Consider the following 17,034-nt stretch of genomic DNA (forward strand, 5'->3'; position numbering starts at 1 on the left):
GGTTTTCTTCTAATGAGATCAACATGATGACACTCCTCAAATGCTCTGTGAAATGAAGCAGGGAATAAGTACAGGAGAGGATGTGGGGAGAAAGGGAAGAGGGAAGGCAAGGGAGGGAGGGACATCAAAACCTTTGTTTCATGTATTTTGTCCAGTTTAATAGACATCTGAGGGGAAAGGGGGAAACCCAGTCTCTCTTCTCCATCGTGGCTGAAAGCAAAACTTTCTCCTCTTTGGGGTCAAAGTGTGCTGTTTAATTTCCAAACATTTGGAGATCTTTCTGTTATTTATTTCTAATCCAATTCACTGATTTGAGGGATCTCAGAATTCAGTGCTCTCCATGTCCCTTTAATTCTGCTTCAGCTGCATCTTACAAATTTTAATATGTTGTTTTGATTTTCATTCAGTTCAAGACACTTCCTGATTCCCTTTTCGATTTCTTCTTTGACCCTTGGGCTACTTAGAAGTGTGTTATTTCGTTTCCAGATATTTGGAGATTTTCTAAAGATCTTTCTGGAGAGTAATATTTTTTCTCCACCTGCTTTTGCGGCTTTTTCCTTCATCTCTATTATCCTGCAGTTTCACTAAGATACGTTTAGATATTTATTTCTTTGTATTCACTTTGCTTGGGAATTGCTGGTCCTCGTGAGGCTGTGTGTGGTGGCCTTACAGGTCTGGGATTTCTCTGTCATCCTCTCTTCAGAGGACGCTGTTGCCCCCTCGCCTCTCTCTTCTGGGTCTCTTAACCTCTCTTCTCCATTTTCCCTCTGTTTGTCCCTCTATGCTGCATTCTAGATAATTCCTCCTGGTTTATCTGCTGGTTCATGGATTGTTTGCTCAGCCCCATCACATCTGTCTCACTTGTCCATATAATTTTCTATTATGATTAGTAATTTTCAGAGGTTCAATTTTTCTCAAATCTGCTGGATCACTTTTATAGCTTTCAGTTCCCTAAAGATGTTTTCACGCTGGTCTTGTCCTTAAATAATGTATGTTAATCGGTCTGTGCTGCGGTGACGCTGCTCGTATCCTTGAAGAACTGCTTGTGAATAACCTTTGAAAGATTTCAGCGAAAGCATCTTTTTCCCAAGGGTAATTGCTTTTGCTTCTGCCAGACATCCTCGGACACTGCCAGCTCATGACATCCTGAGTCCAGATTAGTGTCTTAAGTTTCTTTTGGACAACCCAGGTGATGTAAATTGAGGCTGAGCATCCAAGGAAAGCCTGGATGTGGTTACAGTATCTCAGGGACCTTGCCTTCCCACATACCCCGCTCGGCACTGGGGTGACTTTCTCTGTTCCCGACGTTCTGGGCAGCAGGCTTACTTCTGCTCCACCCTCATCCTCAGGCACAGCTCTTGGCACCTCAGCTTCATCTGCAGGGAATGGCCCTGTAGTTCCCACCTGGGACAGCCTTGGATTTGCTGAGCTTTCTCCTTGCCCTTCGAGGCTGTCAAACCCAAGTCAAACATGGCAACCCTCGCCCATGCCGGAAGCAAAAGCCGTCTCAGAGCCCAGCCTCTACTCAGTTTTTTTTCTGTATGTACCTCCCGTTAGGTTCCGATTTGGTGATTCTTTACTCCTTGTTACCCTTCTGATGCCTTTAAGAAGACTCATTTCAACATTTATCCATCATTTTCTAGTTTGAATGGGAGGATTGGTCCAGATAACTTAGTCTACCATATTACAGCACTGCTTCAGTCTTCAAATGGTATTTTTCAGCGTGTCATTAATACACTAACTTTTAAAATTCGGAAAATACAGGCACAGCCTGTCTTTCTTCGCTCCCACGCACATCCACGCTTAGCATGGGGGGGAGTTTCCTGCTGACTGATTTTAAGCAAAGATCTGTGTTGTAGTTTCACTCATCTGCTTGGCTCACACGTGCAGGGTTTCTTCATCCTTGCCATTGCCCCATCTTCTTTATCACCCATCTCGGAGCCATCACGTGAGGATCAGGGACATTCTGTAAGTCATCAGATGCCAAAACTGGGGAGGGGGAAACACCAAAACCTAGACAATAGTGCAGGAAATGCAACAAAAGACAGAGCCATGCTGGGTATGTTAACTGCAAACTCGAAACGGACCCGTAACATCACAGCGAGTCAGGGAACAGGTTGCGATGAAGCCAACGACCTTGCGTGCCGCCCTGTGAGCCTGCAACTGCTCATCTGTTTCCCGGCCACTGTGTCCCCTAAACCTACCCAAACGCAGCCCAAAGCCAGCTATCCTGCACGCAGATTCCGAGGCACCAGCCTAGAGAACACGCAGTGTGCGAAACTGCAAATCTGTCCCCAAGGTTAAATTTGTTTTTAAAAAGGTAAAACTCCTTGCCCAAATAGTTGGAGATATTGGTGATTCTTTAAGTTGATTTTTTTTTTTTTTTTTTTTTTTTTTTTGTGGTACGCGGGCCTCTCACTGTTGTGGCCTCTCCCGTTGCGAGGCACAGGCTCTGGACGCACAGGCTCCGCGGCCATGGCTCACGGGCCCAGCCGCTCCGCAGCATGTGAGATCTTCCCGGACCGGGGCACGAACCCGTGTCCCCTGCATCGGCAGGCGGACTCTCAACCACTGTGCCACCAGGGAAGCCCTAAGTTGAGTTTTTAAATCCCCATAATATCACTGTTTTGAGCATCTGGCCCTTTAATCCTGCCTGACCCAGGAACCAGCTCGGTTTTCAAGCCTGATCATCTCACAGTCAACAACTTATGCTCAGGGTTCACAGCCATAGCCCCTTAAATTCCAGCTGCCTGGCTTTGAAAATAGATCTCACGGCACTAAACGTTCTAATTCTCCAGAAGAGCTGTTCTCTCGCCTCTTCCAGAGAGGCTCTGACCTCAGGCCATCTGGAGGGGGCCAGGTGTTAACCCTTCACGGAAACGCAGTTCTGAAACCTAGGTTCTCGGCAGAGACCTAACCACATCCTCCTATCCTTGGCCATTAACTGCGTCATTCATGAATGATGCAATTAATCTAAAACATGTGAAATGCAACAAAGACTTCTTCTACATCAAAACCTGAGAGTTCTACGTTGTTAGAAAGCACTCAAAGACCGGACTGGAGAATTGGTTAAGTGGTGCCCAGTATTTCAAAGGCATGCCAGGAATAATGTTCATGTTATCTGATTTCCAAGTAAATCAAGATTTTCCCATTAACGCATTTCCTGGAATGGTCCCCAGGATACGCTAGGAGCTTACTGCTTTATAGTTATCCATGTGCTGTGTCTCTCCTCCGCTAGGTGTCAGTCTCCCTCAGGCTGTATCTCATTCACCTTTGTATCCCCAGGACAAAAATGTTGCACTATTTGCTAAATGTTAATAAATTATGAATAAACAGTGAATGAATCAAAGCCCCCAAATGACACCACGACTTGATGCAGAGAAAGTTTGTCCAGCATGGTCAGAGGAGGGGAATGTTTGAGCTGGTCAAATATTTCACAGTAATGTCCTGTATGTGGATCATTCATTCCCAAAGACTAAGAACCACACACATGGGAAATCAAAACTCAAGGGAGATAAACATGAAGATCTAGAAAGATCTATTAGAGGAACACAGGACCAGTGAATAAATGCACAGTCGACACATGCCTGTCCTATCTTCCCTGTGAAGCAGCTTTGATTGCAGGTTTGATCCTCTCATAGCAAACTGTTCAACTCTAAGGGGTTTGTGGTAGGCTCTCACCCCGATTCCTGTCTCACACTTGCTGTTTTTCCTTCCTCCCTTCTCTTGACTGAAAGGAAAAGGCACAGCGTAAAAGTTGTCAGTTAAGTTGATCCGGGGACCTTCCTGAGGACTATATACCCCTCTCAGAAGAGGTGAGGGAGAAGCCAGGATATATAGGAATTCGTGTAATCAAGCATGAAAAGATTACTGCTAATCACAAAGAACGGACATCTCAAGTTAATGATTTTAGTGTGCTTTTCTATGTATGGAAAGATGCAAGAATCTGGGGTCATTGAAACTTTTCCTTAGATATGTAACTTCACTATCTAGGGGGTCTGTACCCAAAGCACAGAGTGTTTCCTGGGTTTTTTCCATCCTGAATTCCCCTCACTGTTGGTGGGCGACTGCAGGGGCCAAAGGCTCGATACTTATAGCCGTGGAGTGGCGGGCAACTTTTTTTCCTTAACTCTCCCTTCCTCCCTTCTTTCTCTCTTTCTCTTTCTTTCTCTCTCCATCCCCCGCCCCCCTTCCTTTCTTAGTGTTTCTCCTTCTGGCCTGAGAAGGAAGGCCTGGGGTAGACAGGGGGAAATTCTGCCCCGATGGGCCCCGGAAACACTGTCAACGTTGAGAGTAAAAACAAAAAGTAGGTTATTCCGGGGAACGGGTGGAAGCTGATCAAAGGCAAAATCGTGACACCGGTGAAATTGCTGTAAAGCTGTGCAAGGCCCTCATGCTGTACTGCCACCCGGACCCTCCCAGGTGGGGCTCCACTCCGAGGCCTTAACACCCCATCCAAATGTCTTACCTCCCGGTCTCTCAGATAACCTCTCTCGAGGACGACAGCATTAACTAGTGATTTTATAAGTAACGCAGATGCTCCACATCACACGTCATCAGGGAATTGCAAGTTAAAACAGCCAGGAGACGCCTCCACACACCCATCAGAACGCCCGAAACCCAGAACGCTGACGATACCAAATGCTGGTGAGGACCTGGGGCACGTGTTTACACGAGTCATGTCGGGGAAGACTTTTCCTCTACCTTCTAGGTTCTTCTGCCTGGTCTATGAAGTGGATTGGCATGGGACAGATTAACGGGAGGAAAATCAAAGATTAATAACACGTGTACATGGGAGAGATCCAGAAAGGCTGAGTAACTCACCAAAATGGCCGAAACCCCCGCCCTAGATACCATTTGCAGCTAAACACAAACGAGGGTGGTGTGTGCAGTGGTTTGGGACTTCAAAGGGGAGGAAGGTCATTCACGTGGAGATGTTTGGTAAATATGGTTTGCTGGGCTGGGCAGAGACAATGGGACGCTGAGTGGACTCTGATCTCCACGCCTGGCCCATATTCTTTGCAGACATATCGGGTGATAGCTCTCTTCTGGGAACAAGCCCTCTGTCTAAATCCTTCGGGCAGTTGGAGGAAGGTCAGAGTTTCTTCCCGAAGTCTTTTGGTGTCTTGATTGTTCTCAGCTTGAAATAATTTGCAGGCCAGAGACATTTTGGGTGTCTCTGGCCTGCAAATTTTGTTCCCCTACAGTAATGTATTTAATGTTACCCTCGATTCATCCAAAACAAAGTAGCAAGCCTGTAAGAGCAGTGCTACAGCAGGTGGGGTCTCGGGGGCCAATGCCCACCTCCCAGAAAGTAGGTTTAGGGGGTGCTCTCTCTGGGACACGGATATGAAAGTGCAGGCTCTCGAGTGGGTGGCATGCAAGGCTCACGGTGTCACTACAACCTGCTCACCGACCAATTGCTGTGCATTTGACGTTAATGGTTGCTTCCTGGCTGGCAGAAGACCCCGTCTTCCTGGGATACCTCTGAGATACCCCAATAAAGATGAGGAAACATCTGTCACAGGCTGGGCCGCCTAGCAGGGGCTCTACCCACAGGCACATGGGAAATGTTCACATTAGTATATGTTTAATAATAATAATAAAAGAACAAGAAAAAGAGAGAGAGAAAACCCAGTCACCAGACTTACCTCATTAAAAATTACCAGGTACTGGGACTTCCCTGGCAGTCCAGTGGTTAAGACTCCACGCTTCCACCACAAGCAGCACAGGTTCGATCCCTGGTCGGGGAGCTAAGATCCCACGTGCCGCACGGTGCAACCAAAAAAAAAAAGGAAATTACCAGGTACTATGTGAACTGGGCAACCTCCCCCTGCCCTGACCCCTCCCCACTTCTGACCCTTGACATGGAGGAGGCATCGAAGGGTCTGCTGTCAGCATTACTTGGTGATAAAATAATGACTTGGTGACAATATTCTTAAAGGCAGAAAGGGGTGTCTCGTTTTGTCTTAGCATCAGGCCACTTTGGTCCGAGTGGCCAGGGCAGGGCAGGCTGAGTACCTTCTGGCTTTTGCTGAGACAGAGCCGACCGGACCCTCTCCTGGGCCGAGGACGGAAAGACGTAGATTGGGGGATCTGGGCTCAGCAAGGGCAGACGGAGCTCCCTTAGGGTTGAGGAGCAGCCCCATGGTCCTAGTGGACCACCAGAACCCATTGCCGGGAGCCAGGCCCAGGGCCACGGGGCTGTGGACATAGTCCGCACAGGGAGAAAGGGGCCTGAGGGGTGAGCTCACCCTCCCCCACACACCCTCATGACCCCCCGCCAGGAAGGCGCCCGTGGGGTGGGGAGGGCCTGGGTCACCCCGGACGGGACGGACAAACCTTGGTGTCCCCAGGCTCCCGTGGGGGGATGCAGACAGCATAGAAGCCGGGAGAAGCACGGAGGCAGCAATATGGGAACTGGCCACCAGAGGTCAGCCTTTCCCCACAGACGGCCGCAGGCCATGTGACACTGACCTTGCATCATCCCCGCATGGCGTCCAGGAGGAGGGCCTGGGACTCACCACTGCTAGGGCTGAGCCCGCAGGAAAACCCCCGGCACTGGAAGTAGGAGCAGCCACAGCTCTCCGTGGCACGGACTGTGCCCCCTGCGCCTGTCACACTGGAGGTTGGCTGGTCCTCAGGCAGGGAGCCAAGAGGGGCCGGGACGGGAGGCTGGGAAAAGTAGCTCTTCGAACTAACTTACCTCCCTGATGAATAACGTGTTAGGCGCTGCGTTGGTTTTTGGTTTGTCGAGGGTTTTTTTGGCCGCGCCGCGTGGTTTGCAGGATGTTAGTTCCCCGAACAGGGATCGAACCTGGACCCCCGGCATTGGCATTGGAAGCTCAGAGTCCTAACCATTGGACTGCCAGGAAGTCCCAGAAGCTGCGTTTTTAAGAGCGGTTTCGGTGCAGGCTTTGTGATCGTTTTGTAGGATGAACCGAGGGAGGACCAGGCTTGCCAGCCTTCAGATAGGACACCGGGGCAGGCACAGCCGGAGCCCTGGGGCCCCAGAGGAGTCGGCCACGCTTTCCTAATCCGGAAAGATGACGGGGATGTGGGGGGGTGATGTCTGGGAAAAGGGTTGTTTGCAATCCCTGGCGGCACAGTCACCCAGTGTCTTCAGATGTCTATGGAAACCTGAAAATTACTGTTTGCTCAACTGTTGGGCACAGGAAGAATCCTCCCTCCTGCCTGCCAGGTGAGGAAAGCAGTACCAAGGGCTCACGTGGAGGCCAACTGTTTGTTCTTAAAATCTCAACCTTCAAAACTGATCTCTGATCTCTGATGACGTCATCTCTGATGATGATGATGACGTCATCTCCGTCATCAAAGTGTCGGAAAGAACTAGAGCCGACCCACCTCTGTGCTTCCTGCAGTCAGACCCACGCGGCTCTCTCCACCGGGTTTATAATGGGCTCTCCGGCCTCACCCTCTGCCCTCTGCCCCTGCACCTGCCCCCGCACCTGCCCTCTCCCCTCCCGTGTCTTACTATTGCTTTCACCTTTGGCTCCTTTTTTTTTTTAAAATAAGATACTTTTCCTTTGGAATACTTTTAGATTTGCAAAAAAGTTGCAAAGATAGTTCTGAGTTTTTGTGTGTTCATCTTCCAGTGCATGGTAAGTCGGTCAAAATGGAGAAACCAACACGGGAACATGACTGTTAGCTAAGCTGCAGACGTTATTTGGACTTGGCTGGTGTCCCCACTGAGAAGTGGAGTATTTTCTGCCATATCAGTAAACAAAGGATGTCACAGTCGTCAGCGCTTGCAGCCACTGCCGGTGGTGAGCCGTTGAGGGAACTCTGGAAGGAGAAGAATACCTGCCACCTAGCAGCCATCAGACTGCAGCCACTCCCCATGGTGAGCCCTGGGGAAACTCAGGAGGTGAAAACAGCGGATACTGGCCCCAGAGAGCTGAGGTGTATATCAAAGGAATGAGTTCAGTGAGCCCAGACTCTTGCATCTTCCCATACATGGAAAAGCACTAAATTCCTTTAACTTGAGATATCTGGTTTTCCTTTAATTAACAATAATCTTTGGACGTTCAGACTACCTGCCTTTCCTTGCAAAACTTCGATATAATCTGGCTGTACCCGCCCTCGCCTCCTGGGAGCAGTTCTCTCAGGGTTACTTGCGATGCTGCCTCCTGGGCTTGAAGTCCTAAAACTTCCCGCCGAATAAAACATAACTCTCAACTTTTAGGTTGTGAATATTTTTTTAAGTCGACATCACTAATATCCTTTGTCTGGTCCCACTTAGGATCCCATGCACATCACAACGTTGCATTTAGATGCAGCTCACTTCTCAGAGTGCGGACTTCAAAGCACCCCTGCCCACCTGGTGTGGCTCCCACCCAGAAGACCCCACCTGCTGCTCTTGGGAGAAACGCCCTGAGTGGAAGTGTCCGGCTGTCTCTGAAATGTCTTTGGGCTACAATGGAGACCTTCCTTTGGAAGGCCTTCCTTTTTTTTTTTTTTTTTGGCGGTACGCAAGCCTCTCATTGTTGTGGCCTCTCCCGTTGCGGAGCACAGGCTCCGGACGCGCAGGCTCAGCGGCCATGGCTCACGGGCCCAGCTGCTCCAGGTGCTCCCGGACCGGGGCACGAACCCACGTCCCCTGCATCGGCAGGCAGACTCTCAACCACTGCGCCACCAGGGAAGCCCTGGAAGGCCTTCCTTTGGCCTCTCCCCAGGCAGCCTCCACAATGGCTGTCCTCCGTCCCTTTGGGGTACCCTCTGTCCTCACTGCTCCCGTCGCCTTGCTCTCGAGATTCTGAGTATCAGTCATTCACTACTTAGTATATACCCCGGGCTTTGCTCAGCAGCTGTGAAGATTCAGAGTTCTCTGGGGTGGGAATCGTCTAGAATCTTGGGTGGCATTAGGGATTAAAGCTTTCTTTGAGAGTCCCATTACTTAGAGAGTTCCCCTCACTCCTGTGACTGTGGCCCTTTCTGCCCCTTCCCCACCCATGCCTGGAATAGCACAGATCCTCGTGCTGTGTTTCACTGATGCCCACCCCACCCCCCAGAGTTTCCCCCGAACCCCATAGCTGAAGCACCGACACAGGACATCATTTAAGACTCACTTCCATGCAGCGAGATGAGGTCTTTACTCGAAAAAAAAGGAAGGGAATCTGTAAGAGAATCTTGTTGAGGCCGGGCCCTCCTCCACCACTGGTCTCCCGGTAACCAGGTAACCAGGATACCTTCCTCCAGCTGCCCAAGGTCATGGAGTTCCACTCAGAAAACCAAAACAAACCCCTAGGTAAGGGATGCAAAGATCAAAATGTCCCCACCGTGCACCAAAGGGAACACTGAGTTACCTGTTTCTCCCACTCAGGGGCCGCCGGCCACAGGGAGCCGGGAATGTTAGTAATTTCATCCATGGGACAGTCCTTATTTCATGTGATTGTCAAACGAGGCCAAAGCCAGGGGTCTGAGGAGCACTGGTTTTCTGAATCAGTGACCACAGTAAAAGCTGCAGTGACCTGCGGGGCCGCATAACTGAGCAGAGTTCTGAGTCGCTCACCCGGAGCCGCTCGGCCCTTCAGGCCAGACCTGGAGAAAGTGGACAGTGTCTTACCCAGGTCCCGGTCTTTCTGCAGTGGCCTCTAAACAATCTTGGGCTGGGAGAGCTCGTGGCCCCTGCACACCTGGGAGGGCGGAGCTTGGGGAGGCGGTTGAGGCTGAGGCGCTGAGTCCTGTGCCCCGCACCGGGCAGTGGCTCCACCTGTGAGCTCCGTACCCATGGTTGTGCCCTCTCCCTGCTCCCCTCGCCCCAGGCCCGAGCTACAGTTCACTCCACATGCACTGCCCAAATTAGTCTTCCCCCTTCCCCTTCCCCCCGTGTTGCCCTTGCAGAATACCCCTGGGTTGATTCTGCAAATCTGGGAACATCCAGGAACAGCACAAAGAGAAGCCACTGGGGCTGCAGCCATGCAGCCAGGACCAGGGATCTGCTGCCCTCGTCCAGGCCCCGAGCCCCGGGCCACAGGGGCCTCTCGGCTGAGGAGCTTTCTGTACCTGGGACAGGCCGGGAGCACGGTGACACCCACTCCAGCCCCTCCGGCTCCCGTTGAGCTGTGCCCTGGCTCAGTGACCGTCCCTTTCCCTGGTTCCCCATGGCCACCCCACATCCACTTCCACCTCCATCTACTCAGGACAATGATACCAGAACAAACCCCCTCTTACCATGCAGCAGTGGCCTCAGATGTTACCCCCAACCTAGCTCTTCCCTGGTGGCGCAGTGGTTAAGAATCCGCCTGCCGATGCAGGGGACACGGGTTCAAGCCCTGGTCCAGGAAGATCCCACATGCCGCGGAGCGGCGAAGCCTGTGGGCCACAACTACTGAGCCTGCGCTCTAGAGCCCGCGAGCCACAACTACTGAGCCCACGCGCTGTAACTACTGAAGCCCGCGTGCCTAGAGCTCGTGCTCCGCAACAAGAGAAGCCACCACAATGAGAAACTCACGCACCGCAACAAAGAGTAGCCCCCGCTTGTGGCAACTAGAGAAAGCCCGCACGCAGCAACAAGGAACCAACGCAGCCAAAAATAAAAATAAATAAATTTATTTAAAAAAAAAAAAAGAAGTCACCCCCAACCTAGAGAGAGAATAAACCTGGGTGACTGTACCAGGTGCAGGACCATGGTACAGGAAGTCCATGCAGGGCAGGGTGAGCAGGGACTCTGGACCTGCTGCTTGATTTTGCTGTGAACCTATAACTGCTCCAAACAATAAAGGCTATTGTTTTAAAAAGCCAACACACTACTACATATAAAATAGATAACCAGCAAGAACCTACTGTATAGCACAGGGAACTCTACTCAATATTTTGTAATAACCTACAAGGGAAAAGAAGCTGAAAGAATATATAGATATAAAGATATAGTTTAAAAAGCCAGCCTCTGGCTTGGCCAACCCCATTCCCTCCATGAGCTCACTAGGGGATTAGAAGTCTCAAGGACACCTGGGATGATGGAATTAGAATATCCCTGAACTAATTTGTCCCACATTCTTTGTTTCTTTTTGAATTTTAAAACATTTCTCCTTCTCACCTTCTACTTCTCTTAAAGCATTATTTATGGTGTTTATTGACTCTTGTGTTTCTTCTAATTTAGTCTTCACTTAGGAAATGATTTTTTCCTCTTTTTTTTTTTTGGCACGCAGGATCTTAATTCCCAACCAGGGATCAAACCACTGCCCCCTGCAGTGGAAGCGCGGAATCTGAACCACTGGGCCGCTAGGGACGTCCCTTTTCTTTTCCTTTTCTGTTTAATTTCTTTTTTTTTTTGGTTTATTTATTTGTTTATTTATTTATGGCTGCGTTGGGTCTTCGTTGCTGCACGTGGGCTTTCTCTAGTTGCGGCGAGCGGGGGCTACTCTTCGTTGCAGTGCACAGGCTTCTCATTGTGGTGGCTTCTCTTGTTGTGGAGCACGGGCTCTAGTCACGCGGGCTTCAGTAGTTGTGGCTCACGGGCTCTAGAGCACAGGCTCAGTAGTTGTGGCGCACAGGCTTAGTTGCTCCGCGGCATGTGGGATTCTCCCGGACCAGGGATCGAACCGGTGTCCCCTGCATTGGCAGGTGGATTCTTAACCACTGCGCCACCAGGGAAGCCCCCTTTTCTTTTATTTTTAATTCTTTTCTGGAGTCTGTCATTTCTGAGTTTTAAAAATTGACTTATAATGGTGTTTTTCTCATATTTTGTATCATTGTCCTAAATATTTTTAGCTTATTTTAAAACAGCATGTTTCAGTTTTTATCTTTTTTCAACGCCTCCTTCTAAGTCTTCTCATTCTCTGTAGGAATGTCATTCTGCTGCTTATTCTCATTTTTCCTGTAGTAACTTTGTATGGGATTTGACCTTGATAGTTTTCTGTTGCTTTTTTTTTAAATAAATTTGTTTATTTATTTTTGGCTGCGTTGGGTCTTCATTGTTGCCCACGGGCTTTTTCTAGTTGAGGCGAGTGGGGGCTGCTCTTCGTTGTGGTGCATGGGCTTCTCATTGCGGTGGCTTCTCTTGTTGCGGAGCATGGGCTCTAGGTGCGTGGGCTTCAGTAGTTGTGGCTCGCGGGCTCTAGAGTGCAGGCTCGGTAGTTGTGGCCCACGGGCTTAGCTGCTCCGCGGCATGCGGGATCTTCCCGTGCCAGGGCTCGAACCGTGTCCCCTGCATTGGCAGGCGGACTCTTAACCACTGCGCCACCAGGGAAGCCCTTTCTGTTGCTTTTTATGTGAATGTAATGTTCATGAGCTTTTAGCAGGAGACCTGGTTCAAAGGCTTTTCCTATTTCATAGACACACTTCTTCTGTTGGTCTCATGTGATTTTAACACACATGGCAGCAGCTCCCCTTTCATCCCCACCGTCTCCCTCATTTGTCCCCATACTCCCTGTCCTGCTTAACTCTGATCCCAGCCCTGTGGTTTTCCCCCCATGTAGGGCTCTGTCCTGGAAGGAGGCCCAGGTTGGCCATTTTGAGAGCTCACAGGGCCTGGACCATTCCAGCCCCTTCAGATACGACCAGGTTGCCCCGCACTCACCCCACTATCGCAGCAGCCACGCCTCTGCCAGCTTCACCTGCTGATGTCAACCTGGCCCACTGCCGCGCTGTGCAGGGCGCACCTGTGGGCGTTCGGGGGCCCTACACTCAGCATGTAACTGCCCTCTGCTCTCTCCGCACAGACCCCGCACCGCATGGTCTGGGCCTACAGACGCTCAACCCCACACACTGAGGCTCCAGGCTGTGTGGGAACACCTTAGCTCCTTGTTTTGTTATAGATGTTGTCCATGGAATGTTTTTTATTTTAAAGATATATTTCTTCATTCACTTAAAATGGCAATAATAATCCTATTACATGTTAACATAAAAAGCATTTTTTAATAAAAAGTAACTATATCTCTGAAAACACAACATTTAGTAACAAAAGTGTCATTGTTTCATGTTCTTGCAAATGTCTTAATGTCTGGATTAACAGAAGACAGTTGAATTCTTGGGACTTCCCTGGCCGTCCAGTGATTAGGACTCTGAGCTTCCACTGCAGGGGACACAGGTTCGATCCCTGATCGGGGAACTAAGATCCCACAAGCCACGTGGTGCAGCCAGAAAAGAAAAAAAAAAAAAAACCCAAATAAACAAAACCCACCACTTTAACTAAAAAAAAAAAAAGAAGACAGTTGGATTCTTACATCTGCTTGTGCATTCAATCTGTTGGGCTGTAGCATGTCACGTGGCCTCTGGGAAACTCCACCATATACTCTCGGGAATTTTTCTTTTTCTATCTGGTGTACTACCTGTTTTTAAGCGGGGCTCTTGGAATATCCAAAAACTATGTTACTACTTCAATCTTCCCAGAATCCTTCATAAGCTTTTTAATGGGGGGGGAAGGGGGAAGAAATAGCTAAAGCTGTGATATCCTTTCTCACCCCATACATTTAACACAGCCAGCGTGAAACAGCAGGAGAAAGAAATTAAAGGCATAAGCCTTGGGAAAGGAGAAGTAAGTTCTCATTATTCAGACACAACATAATGTAGAGTTTACCAAAAGAGTTTACCAATCATCGATTAGAATTAACACTTAAATGTGGCTAGATTGCTGGATACAAGATTAACATACAAATTTCTTTTATATATATAGCAGCAACAAGCAAATAGAAAATAAAAATCTTCGAAAGTTACCATTTATATACTTAACTGGAAGGGGAGATACCATGATCACAAAGGTGGCTTTCCCAGGGTGAGGCTCATCCATTGCACTCCGGGTGTGATGACTTCTGCGATTTCCCCAAATGTGGGAAACTCGACCGCACAGTTTGTGGTAGTGGAAGGCTGCGTTTGTGCTTTTCCCCTGGGGAAAAGTTACCATTTAGGGCTTCCCTGGTGGCGCAGTGGTTGGGAGTCCGCCTGCCGATGCGGGGGATGCGGGTTCGTGCCCCGGTCCGGGAAGATCCCACATGCCGCGGAGCGGCTGGGCCCGTGAGCCGTGGCCGCTGAGCCTGCGCGTCCGGAGCCTGCGCTCCGCGACGGGAGAGGCCACAACAGTGAGAGGCCTGCGTACCGCAAAAAAAAAAAAAAAAAAGTTACCATTTATAAGAGCATCGAAAGATGTCAAATGCCAATGAATAAATGGAACAAAAGATGTGCAAGACCTCGACACTGAAGACCACAAAGTGTCACTGAGGGGAAATTTAAGGAGCCCTGAGTAGGTGGAGGCACAGATGTGACTAAGTGAGGGAAGACTCAACATCAGAAAGGTGTCCATTGGTCCCAAACTGATCTATAGATTCAGTGCCACCCAACAAAATCCCAGAGGGTGTCCTGTGCGCATGTGCGGGCCGTGCACATGCAAACTGACCAGCTGATTCTACAGTTAAATAGAAATGAAGAGGATGGAGATGACAGAGCAGCAGGGAGAGAAAAGGGGCTTAGTTTCCAAGTGTCATCAGAAAGGGGCAGCGCGTGCAAAGTAATGTGCCGGCAAGAGCTCGGACGTGTTGTAACTTCTCAGAAAACCAACACTTTCCTTTAATCCCCAAAGAGATGGCTTCGGTACATTTTATGCCGCAGGAGTTGAGAGTAAGGAGGAAACCAGGACACGGCTTGCACTTTCACTGACTGCCTAACTGCTCAGGGCCTGTGGCAACTCGGTCTAGGCATCTTGAGACCAGCTCCTGATCTCTCACATCAACTCTGACGCCTGGCATGCCCGGCCTCCCCTTCTGCTGGCTCCTTCTGGGGTCACCTCAGTTCTTTGGCAGGGTTTTGCCCAGTTACCAGGGGCCTCCAGTTCAAAAGGCAAAGCCAAACTAGTTATTGTTTGTCAATTTCATTTTAAAACGACTGGCAGATCTTTGGACCAAAGTGCAGTGTCAGGAGCCACTCACGCTCTTTGCTTGTGTTCTACATGGCCCGCAAGTCTGCATTCAGCAGTTTCCCTTATTCCAACCCAGGACTCCTGCCTGGGAGGCAGGAGGAACCAAAGACCAGGAGGGGAGTCAAGTGGGAGGGAAGCAGCTTCTGAAACCTGTGCAATCGGATTGGGAGAGCCATTAATCCGCTGGAATGAGACTCTGGCATTCCGGGGTCCCTCCGGCTGTTTCATTCCTTGGGAATTAGCGCATAGGATCCTGCAGGTTTCAACAAACAAGGCCAGAAGAGGGGAGCGGGTCATGCCCTGAGCATCCGAGGCCGTGGTCCTGGGTGGCCCATGAGGTACCAGCTGATGTGCAGGGTCCCTCCGTCCATGAGATGGTCACGAGTCAGTTTCAACTGTCCATCATGTGATACAAATGAGGCTTAACAAGGATGCAGAACTTCCCGTGTGAAATGTGTTTCACATGCCCACCAAGAGTGGTGGTGTAGGTGGGGGTCTTCTGATGGCAAACTCCTACAGCAGTCCCCGCCCCGCAGCCTCTCGGAGGCTCTGTGTGACCCTCTCGGGCACCGTGGACCCTCTCCCGTGTAAAGCAAGCCGAGTCCTTCTCATTGGGTGTTTGCTTTTGGCCTCTTTGCCGGGCACCTTGGGGGTCTCCAGGACACCAGAGAGCTCCTTCCTGGGGGAGCAAATGAAAATAAACTCACATTAGGGTTTCCATTTCTATTAACTCAGAGAAGACTTTTGCTTCCCTGGCCTTCCATCTACTTGGCTGGTGGACACATCTTTTCAGCCCTAGGCAAAATCATGCAACATTGCATTCTCTGGAGGTAATCGTATAACTCGCTATAATTAACAGCCACGCGAGACTGTGTGAAGGTCCCTGGGACAGAGGGCAGGAATGGCACACGTGCTGGGACCTGGCCGTGCGCGCCTCCCGGGCGTGGCTGCCATTTGTCTCTGAGCATCGCCACCCTCCATGCTCCCCAAGGCTCTCCCACCCGGAGGAACCAGTCACACTCTACCGCCAAGATGCGGGTGCCATTTATCTCGTCGTTACAGAGCTCGGCCAAGCTGTGGCACCAATAAATATTATTCCCTGCTGCCGGTAGCCAAGGCCAAGCTCAGATTTGGGGGTGGAGGTCAAACGAGCAAGGTTCCCAGATGATGGGGGCGGAGGGGGGACAAGACAGGAGCACAGAGTCTCCGCTCCTGGTGTCGCTTTGTTACAGTTGGAGGGAACCTCATTTGCTGAAGTGGCACAGTGAACGCCCAGAGGCCGAGACTTGAGCCTCTACACAGGACACTGCCCCTTCTGTTCTTCCCCCGCCGAGGCCAAGAGCTCTTTGTGTGTCTGAATAACTGGCCGGGAACTGGACAATGCTCCGTGCCAAGACCGGTGATGGGCCGGCTTTAGCCTCTGCTGGAATTCCTTGTTGCTTTACAAATATTTGGTGAGTGTGGTCGGCCCGCTCTGGGCACACAGAGGCCTCGGCTCTCACGGAACTCACAGCTGGTCCTCGGAGGAGGACAGACAGGAACAGGTGAACGGAGCCACAGGTAGTTTGGGACAATGATAAATGGGGGAATGAATGAAACAGGGCAGCCTGGTAGGCAGGACGGGGCCTCCTTCAGGGCAGGGGCGGGAAGGCTCCTGAGGACGGGTCCTGCTGGAGTGACTTGGGTGTCAGGGGCTGCTGTGCTGTGATGAGGGGTAGGCGGGGGGACAGGACCACCTCCCATGGGCGATGGGCATAGACAGGGGTTTGGATTTTGTTCTAAGCACCAAGGGGTGCTGGGCTGTGACATGAAAGGGCCTGCCGTCTGGAGAAAGGGCACTCTGGCCACTGTGGGGTGACAGCAGGCTGGGGAGGTGGACAGGGTGACCACGACCTGACCCCAGGAGGAACCTGTGGATGTGCGGCCTCACGTGGCAAAAGGGGCTCTGCAGCTGGGATTAAGTGAAGGACCTTGAGGTGAGACAACCCTGGGTTGTCCGAGGGTCCCAATGTCATCCCGAGGATCTGTATCAGGGAGACAGGAGGTCAGAGTCAGAGAAGGGGAGGTGAGGACAGAAGCAGAGGTCGGAGCGGTGTGGGGCCACAAGCCAAGGAATGTGGCTCCTCTAGAAGCTGGAAAAGGCAGAGGATCCTCCCCTGGAGCCT

General features: G+C 50.6%; 1 non-coding gene across 1 annotated transcript; it reads left to right on the forward strand.

Annotated features, from left to right (window-relative positions):
* The first annotated feature begins 13,681 nt into the window (after positions 1-13,681).
* LOC115802532 (U1 spliceosomal RNA) lies at positions 13,682-13,845 on the forward strand. The gene has a single exon (XR_004022993.1). It is a non-coding gene; the product is annotated as a U1 spliceosomal RNA (small nuclear RNA).
* Positions 13,846-17,034: the final 3,189 nt, after the last annotated feature.

This window comes from Delphinapterus leucas, chromosome 20 (genome assembly GCF_059928025.1).
Source record: "Delphinapterus leucas isolate spDelLeu-1000000601 "Yukka" chromosome 20, BTC_Dleu_Yukka2, whole genome shotgun sequence".
Lineage (NCBI taxonomy): Eukaryota > Metazoa > Chordata > Mammalia > Artiodactyla > Monodontidae > Delphinapterus > Delphinapterus leucas.